The sequence below is a fragment of the Octopus bimaculoides genome, chromosome 1 (genome assembly GCF_046866305.1).
Source record: "Octopus bimaculoides isolate indiv1 chromosome 1, ASM4686630v1, whole genome shotgun sequence".
NCBI lineage: Eukaryota > Metazoa > Mollusca > Cephalopoda > Octopoda > Octopodidae > Octopus > Octopus bimaculoides.
Window position 1 is genome coordinate 77,872,157 of NC_142928.1, and position 9,564 is coordinate 77,881,720.

The following is a 9,564-nucleotide window of genomic DNA, read 5'->3' on the forward strand; positions in this document are numbered from 1 at the left end:
AAACACCACGACATGAAGAAAAAGACAAAAAGACCTTACCTGCGGCCAGTGAGAAGAATATTGGCTTCAAACTGAATACCAGAAACGTAATTTCGGTAATAAACTCACGTTCAGTCGCAGTAGATCGGTATAGCGCTGGAATCCTGAAGTGAACAGAGGGAGAATAAAGTAAAGGAGATGGACAGGAAGTCAAGAAAGCTCCTAACGATGCATGGATCGCATCATCCACGTGTACACACTGATCGCCTGTACATGAAGACAGTGCCAACACAATGATTATGTTACTGTTGTTGTTGCTGCTGTGGTTATTGTTGCTTGTATTGATGTCGTCTTTGTTAAAACAGTTTTACTTACCGTTGCTGTTATTGATGTTGCTGTTTTGTCCTCACACAAATGTTTCTAAGGAAGTTGGTGGTGGTATGAGAAGATTTTGTGTTCCCACCTCGTCGGGTCTGACAGTGCGTTACCGTCGCCATGATTCCCAACAAGAAAACGCAGACAAAAGCAAATATAATATCAAAAAACTTGTACACTTTAGGAACTAGTTTAGTAAGCTCCTTCACCCATCAGTGAAGTATTGGCCTTATTCAATGTTTTAACAAATATTTACAACAATAAGCAAATTATTTACAAAATTTAACCAACTTTCGGGAACTAATACTACGTATGTCCAACACAAACTTGAATGATATTAATGATTTCAAATTTTGGCGCAAGGTGGGTAATTTCAAAAAAATGGATTACATCAACCCCAGTGCTCAACTGGTACTTAGTTTATCGATTCCGAAAGGATGGAAGGCAAAGTTGACCCCGGCAGAATTTGAATTCAGAACGTAAGGACGGACGAAATACCGCTTAACATTTTGACCGGCGTGCTAACGATTGTTGTAGCTATAATAACTACATATCAGCTCTTTCTATTGTCGTTTCTATACACAATGTTACTGTGTTGTTACTCTAAACAAGTTTCATTTTTGTTTGTGTGTGTATGTGTGTATGTGTGCGTGTGTGTGTGCGTGTGCAGACGCACATACACATAATATATTTCTCTTTTATATTACCAGCATCATCATCGAGTTGTTTTTGTTAGAGATCGATAGATATTGTTTCTTTATCTGTTTCTTTCTTTGCACGTTCTCTCTCACAATCTCTCTCTCCTTTCTCTCTTTCTTCATCTCTCTCTCTCTCTCTCTCTCTCTCTCTCTCTCTCTCTCTCTCTCTCTCTCTCTCTCTCTCTCTGTTTTTCTCAATGACAGAAGTGTTTTCATGTAGTGAAGTCATTAGCATCTTTCACATGGGTCAATAAATTTATCAATTGCATTAGTTGTTAAACTAGTTTTACTGTTATTGGTCTTCTTTTTTAATTTTGTTGGTGCCTGCCTTAGTTTTCTAATACATTTACTTGATTATCACTTTATTTTTTCCTATTTTTTCTTTTTCTTTTTATCGTGTTTCACACTCCTTCTCTCTTTCATCTTTTCCCTTTATTTTAAAGTTTCTAATGTCTTCACGTTTTACAGTTTTCATTTTCTCGCTTTCTTTATCACATTCATTTGCTTCTTGTTTGATTTTTCTTTCAACAGTATTTTCTTTCATTCATTTTGTTTATTTTTTTTCTTTTCTGCTTTTCTCATTCTGTTTTAAAATTTAAATCTTTTATTTTCTTTCTGTTTCTCAGTCTTTCACAGTTTAGTTTGTGTGTTTGTGTGTGTGTAATTACAATCGGAGAATAATTTCTTCTCAAATATTTGATTAATTCAGGATTTTCCCCTTTATTTTGTTATTGCATTTCGATTTCATTTTATTTTGTCTCGGGCAATGCAAAGCAAAATGACCTGTGCAATTTAGTTACATGTCTTTACGTTCTGAGTTCAAATCCCTCCGAAATCAACTTTACCTTTCACATATCTCCATGGCTGTTTACATTCAGTAAAATATTGAGGTGTGTACCACTCTACAATATTCGCCCTTCAACTTACTTATGACATTTATGTCAAAAGTATTATATCTAAAGAGCTGTTGATATTAGAATCATTAGGATTCTTACAGTATTTCGTTACAACCGTTTAGAGTCTAAGTCCATTGTGTTGTTGGCACTCCATCGCTTACGACGTCGCGGGTTCCAGTTGATCCGATCAACGGAACAGTCTGCTCGTGAAATTAACGTGCAAGTAGCTGAGCATTCCACAGACACGTGTACCGTTAACATAGTTCTCGTGGATATTCAGCGTGACACAGTGTGACGAGGTTGGCCCTTTGAAAAACAGGAACAGAAACAGGAAAAAAGAGTGAGAAAAAGTTGTGGTGAAAGAGTACAGCAGGGTTCGCCACCATTCCCATGCCGGAGCCTCGTGAAGCTTTAGGTGTTTTCGCTCAATAAACACTCACAACGTCCGGTCTGGGAATCGAAACCGCGATCCTATGACCGCGAGTCCGTTGCCCTAACCACTGGGCCATTGCGCCTCCACAAGACTAAGTCCACATGGCACACCACCGACATTGCCTCTCAATTTTATCAGGTCCGATAATCGGCCCTGATTTAAACGATTCCTCCTTCTCGCGAAACTGACTGTCAATTGGCATCTTATCGTTTAGCAGCGGAGTTCCCTGAAAAAGGTGCATACATTCATGTCAGGGCAAGTTAATTCTTATCGCCATCATTTCATGATTTTGTCCAGTAGAAAGATATGGTATTCAATCAGGAATCAAATCATCACAGCAAATTTGAACTACTGCCAGTATGTTGCATTTGCTACGCTAACTTATGCAAAATATTAATTTCTCACCTAAAATGAAAACACAACTTTGTAGTAGAGGAGTATAGTCACTGGAAAATGATACCGCAGTACATTTAATATGAAATGAGAACCAAAGGTCTCGGTACAGTTTAACTTAAAATATCGAAACTAACTACGCTACAGTATTTTGCTAGGTTTTCCATGTTGAATATCCATGTTGAGTATCAGAATAAACCCTTTCGCTGGCAAAATTCTTAGGCCAAGGCTTTAAACTCTCCCGAGTAAAACAGAACGCTTTCACATTCATGATTTTCCAGAAACAAGAGAAGAAATCGAAATCTAAAAGAATGCACGGCTCAAAGAGGACCTGCGGTGGCTGCATAATTCCCATAATACTTCCTGATCATCTGGTTACTTTTACGAGCTGTTACTTTTTACAAACGATAGGCATACGGGATTAAACCTCGTCAACTATCTTACTGGTACTTATCAGCTGAAAGTAGAGACCAAATTCATTTTACAAATCATCTTACACTATTAAGAAAGGAAGGACACATTAGAACATATAGTCTAATGTTGATTGAGAGAGAAACGGCTTCGTCACCGTTCTATTACGTTTGAACTTATGTCTTATTAATCAAAGTTGATCTGAGATTATATATCATGACAACAATCCTATGGGGATAAAAATCAAAACTTCTTTGTTCCAAAAACCCCAACCCAGTAGGATTCTAAACACAGAGATAAGAAATTAAGTGCAGAAAACACAATATTTCATCCAGAATTCTATAGTATGGGCCACAAAATACCCTCATCAAGAATAAATTGTGCCTTTTGTTTCGAATTTAATACGCTACCATATATCTGATGGGTAGATGTAATAATAGACTGAATTGCCTCCAGTGCACGTCTAGCATCAACCCTAAACATGATGAAAGATGAAGTCTAGGCCGAAAGTATAGCAAGCGAAGTCACACGCGGCCGTATTTGAACAGGGGACATTGTCCATCACTTTGCTGTATTTCTGACATTCTCCTCACCTCATCACAGACCTTAAGATAAAAGAAAATAACGATTTAGTCTGCGATTCTTCCTTAGAAAATTTCTTTATCAATCACCTTTCTTACAAACATACCTGCATGCATGCATGTATGTATGTATGTATGTATGTATGTAATTTGTTTTTGGCTGTAAGCTATTAAACTTCATACCAGCAATTTATAACAATAATGACTCACATTTGAGAAGACTGATCGTAACCTTCACTCCACATCCAACCACAAACATATACACGTCAATATATGACTGGAAAAATGGAAGAGTTTGACAGTGACAGGTTAAGGCCAGTCTAATCGAAATTCACCATTTCTTTGGCTGTTGTTAATTTATCATTAAAATTAACATATCAGGAGTTTTTGTTCCATAATTCTCTTTCAAATCCATCGATGAATATTTTGTTTCATGCATCTAATTATATTACGACGGTGACTTTCTCTTCTTCGGCAGTGAAGTGAAGTTAGAACGCTGAAATGGATGTGTAAACGTATGCAAGATCAATACTGCAAACTTCGTAGATATCGTTATTATAATTATTATTCTTTATATTTGACGTGGAGAGACATGCGACTTGTCGTTTCTTGAAGTATTTTAATCAGTGTAACAGGAGTATAAATAAAATTTCTTTTTAAATATTTCCTTCAGGTGATCAGATATCGACTTCGCCTTGCTGGCCTTGTCTGTAAATTAGAAACATTTATTATTATTAACAAGCTAGCAGAATCGTTCGCACCCTGCGCAAAATGCTTAGCGGCATTTCGTCTGTCTTTACGTTCTGGGTTCAAATTACGCCGAGGTCGACTTTGCCTCTCATCCTTTCGAGGTCTATAAAATAAATACCAGTTGAACACTGTGTTCGATGTAAACGAATTGCTTGCATCCCTCCCCGAAATTACTGGTCTTGTGCCAAAATTTGAAACCATTACTATTGTTGTTGTTTTTGCTTTCGTTGTTGTTATCATTATTATTATTATTATTATTATTATTATTATTATTATTATTATTATTATTGAGTGAGAGAGCAGCGCAAGCCATCAAAGTGACACTGGGGTACAAATATACGGAGACCAATATACACATCAGGACTACCCGTCTGATAAATTAACACACAAGGCACATGCATCACAACCATATGTGCATGAAATGGTGACCTTTATCAAGATGAACAGCGCATGACCTTGTATGTGGAGCCCAGTTAGAATTTTCTTCAGGTTGTGTAGCCCATCCTGCTCAAAGTGTCCTTGAATAAAGTTTGTTAAAGGATGATGAATGAAACACCCATATTTTCAGAGGTGAATTGTTCAAGCCCCACAGAATTCTTCTTAACACATAGCTCTGATGCACCCCCACTACTTCTGCTCGCGATCAGCGATGCACATATCGTCAGCTCCTAAGGAAAATGCTTAACTGGTTAAGGTCAACCAACTGACAAGCAAATTTGTGGTATTGAGCAGTATATTTGCTGTAGACCTTCGTTCATACCAAGACAAAACAATGTACATGATAACACTTTCAATCAGTTAAGATCAAAAGCCATGGTCGCAAGCGCCTTGTATTGCATCAAGGCATTATTCCGCCGAAGTCGACTTTGCTTTTCATCCGTTCGGAGTCGATAAAATAACTACCAGTTGAACAATGATATCGATGTAAGCCCCTTCCCCCAAAATTGCTGCCCTTGTGAAAAAATTTGAAACCATTGTTATTATTGTTATTATTGTTATTATTTTTGTTGGCATCTTCTTTCAATTCCGTTTCAATTTCTTGCCGAGTGTCTTCCCGACACCTATGGCAGAGAAACGTACTGTATACATTGGTAAGTCAGTAAAATAAACACCAGATTGTTCATTTGCAAAGTCATGTGATAGAGAAAAAAGGAAAAAAAAAAAGTAAACAAAGGTGTAGGAGTGGCTGTGTGGTAAGTAGCTTGCTTACGAACCGCATTGTCCCGGGTTCAGTCCCACAGCGTGGCACCTTGGGCAAGTGTCTTTTACTACAACCTCGGGCCGACCAAAGCCTTGTGAGTGGATTTGGTAGACGGAAACTGAAAGAAGCCCGTCGTATATATGTATATATATGTATTTGTGTGTGTATATATTTGTGCGTCTGTGTTTGTCCCCCCCCCCAACAACGCTTGACAACCGATGTTGGCATGTTTACGTCCTCGTAACTTAGCGGTTCGGCAATAGAGACCGATAGAATAAGTACTAGCCTTACAAAGAATAAGTCCTGGGGTCGATTTGCTCGACTACGGGCGGTGCTCCAGCTTGGCCACAGTCAGATGACTGCAACAAGTAAAAGAGTAAAGGTGGTGCTCCAGCTTGGCCGCTGTCAAATGACTGAAACAAATAAAAGAATAGAAAAATAATTAAAATAAAGGGAGGGAAAAGGAAAGAAAATTCACATCGACAATGTTCTTCTCAACATGTACCAGTTAAGACAATCTTTTGCACTTCCTGTATGGATGGTAAATCAGGGATCATTCTTAAATAATTTTCGGTTACTTTTTTGATCATTCTAAGTGCTCTTAGAATAACTGGAATTGTAACCGTCTTATGATGCCACATCTTTTCGATTTCGATTGGCAAATCATTATATTTTCTGAGCTTATCAAATTCTTTTGTCGAGATATTATGGTTAGAGAGTATGCTCGTGTCAATCAATAAACATACTTTATTGCTTTGGTCTTTCACAACAATATCTGGGTTATTTGCTTTGATGGTCATGTTTGTACATACTGAGAAGTCCCTAATAATAGTTACATTTTCTTCCTCCGTTACAGTCTCAGAGTGGTGCTTGTACCATTTGTCAGCAGTGGTGGTTTTGTATGAGATTTCAAATCGGATCAAGTCTCGCCCCACTTGAGCTGTAGGCAGGTAAAGATGACCTACGCCTGCCTTTGGATAATGCATCTTATTGCAAGTCAGCAGCTTACGGATTTTCCTGCCACTCTTCCTTATTTTGCTCATATTCTAGTTCAAAACATTGAAACTGCTAAGGAATTTATAGCTAACACCTTTTTACGTGCATTTAACTCGGATTTTAGGACTGCTCGAACTCTTCTGTAACAGCCTTTCCTTGTCTTCTCTTTCAGACTTGCATGTTGAATGCCAGAGCCCTCATTTATTCCGAGATATTTGTAAGTTTGATCCTGCTTGAGTGCTTTTATGACTGTGTTAACATCCAACACCAATGAATCTGAGGTCTTCAATTTCCCCTTCTGAAAAGTAACCTTGGCACATTTATCAAGGCCAAATTCCATCCCGATGTCATCACTGAATACTTTTACAGTACTTAGTAATCCTTCAGCCTCATTATCGTCTTTGCCATAGCGTTTTAAGCCATCCATATAAAATAGATGACTTATTTTCTTGTCGCCAATTTTATATCCATACCCTGTTCTGTTAAGTTCACTTCTAAGGGTAATAAGGGCTATACGAAAAATTAAAGGTGAAATGAGTCACCTTGGAAAATGCCGCAGTTGATACTAATATTTTTTCTGGTCAGTACTCCATCAGAGTGTTATAATTGGAGATTTGTATTTCACATTGACATGTTGTGCTTCAGGAAGTTTGAAAACACAGGAGAAAATTTGAATATATCCAGCGATTTCAAGATCCGTGAATGCGGTATGCTGTCGAAGGCCTTTTTATAATCAATCCATACAGAACTAAGATTTTTACGTTTGTTATGACAGTTCTGAAGGATCATGCGATTGATTAAGAGTTGGTCTTTGCATCCATATGACCCTCGTCAAAACCCTTTTTGGTCAGTGGGGAAAATATCGTTGTTCCATAAATTTGTATATTTTCTCCACGAGGATGCATGTGGAAATTTTATATGTGGTTGACAGACATGTTATGGGCCGATTGTTTTGGGGAGCTTTGGTTTCGTTATCATTCAGGAGTAAGTAACTAACCAATCAGGTGTTTTCGTACGATCTCTTATAATCTCATTGAACAACTGGACTAACTTTTCGTGTCGCACGGAAGCGAGGCGAGTCAGAAATTTGGAACCCTATCATTACCAGGGGATTTCCACTTATGAGCCTTCGTGAGTGTCATCCTTAGGTCTACTACTGTGATGTCTTCCCATGCATGTTCTGGTAAGTTTAGTAGGATCTTTCTTTGCGTCTAACTCAGTCTACATTTTCATTGTAAGTCTTTCCATCACTCCAGATATTTTTCCAAAAGTTTTCAACTTCTCCCATGGCAAGGAGGTGGTCTTCAACGGTTACTTTCTCCTTTCCTATTTCTCTGTAGAATGTTTTCACATTGGATGTGAACAGCTTATTTTGCTTGTAAAATGTGTTTCTCTTCTCAAAACCATATTCTTTGAACTTTTACTTGGACTTTTGTTGCAGTGTTTCGTTTGCTGAAAGCAGTTCTTCTGTTGGTGAGAATGTATGTCTTCTCTTCATCTTTCTTCCTTTTCTAGTCTTTACAATGTTTCCACAGATTAATTCATTCAATATTGATATTTCACCTCTCATTAATTCAATCTGTTTTTCAATTTTACTTTTCCAGTTTAGAATTCTTCACAGGTTTGTATTTCTTTGCCTTTTCAGAGGCATACAACTCGTTTCAATTGTCTTAGCAGCTGCGTAAATAGTTTCATTTAATTCAGTGAGATTTAGTTTTCATTCTTGTATAATTTGCTTTGTTACATAGTTTTAGTTTCCAATTTTCATTTGCTTTTTATTTTGAATTGTATTTGAGAGCTTACGAAGTGGTTCTTTATCATGCATATTGGCATATCTTACAACTGAAAGCTTATTCAGGATTTTCTGCTTCACTTCTATCATAGACTCTCTATTTTCTTCAATAAACGTGTAGTCTTCAATATTGATTTTTTACCACTTTTCTCGCTATCGTAATCAAGTTCATTACAATTTATTTCTCCAGACGTCTATAGGTTCTGGTCAAATGGCAGTCTTTCAGTTGAGACTATTGGAGAGTTGCTCTCTTCGTCTGGTTCTTCATTTCCTTTCTCTCTTATATTTAGGTCATTTTCCACTGCATGCTTGATAACGATTATTTCATTATCTGTGAGTCGTTTATTTCTGAAGATATCCCTCCTCGCATTTGCTAACTTATTTTCGTCCAAATATATTCTGCTGTCTTGATTTCGTGTTCTCCATATTTAATAAGAGTCTGTGGTGTGTTTTTCTTCAGACGGCCTACCTAATGCATATTAATAGGTATATATTACTTCTGTAAACTCTTCTCGGGTCCACTTGATCCTCTTACATTTTTCTTCCTTTGGTGGATGTGGTAGTGGATTTGGAGGGCTCGAGTGGGCGCAGTTTCCGTTCAAGTGACCATCCAGGTTCTTATTCGGAGAAGAGTTTGTGTCAGTGGTTGAATTTTCGACCCCAGGTTGGCTCTCTCCTAGGGAACACGCTTCTGTATTGACCATAGGAAAGCTATTTTGTGTACTGTTGCAGTTTTCCTTTTTGTTTCCTAATTCATATTTGTGCTACATTGAAATTATTAGTACTGAGCCCTGTACTAAGGTAGATGTAGAGACGGTTGTTTTCTCTACTATTGTCGATTCCGGGTCATCGTTAGTTACCACCAATAGTGCCTTGATCTGTATCGTTGCGGCTAACCTTATTTAAATTTGCCACCTTTGCTCCTACTACTGTGTGGTATTATTAAATGTTGTTTAGTTTTGACTTTTGTCTTGTACTTGAGATAATCATAAATATGTGACCTTTGGGGGAATAGTAGGAGGAAGTGAAAGCAGCTTAGTGAATAGACCAAATTCCACA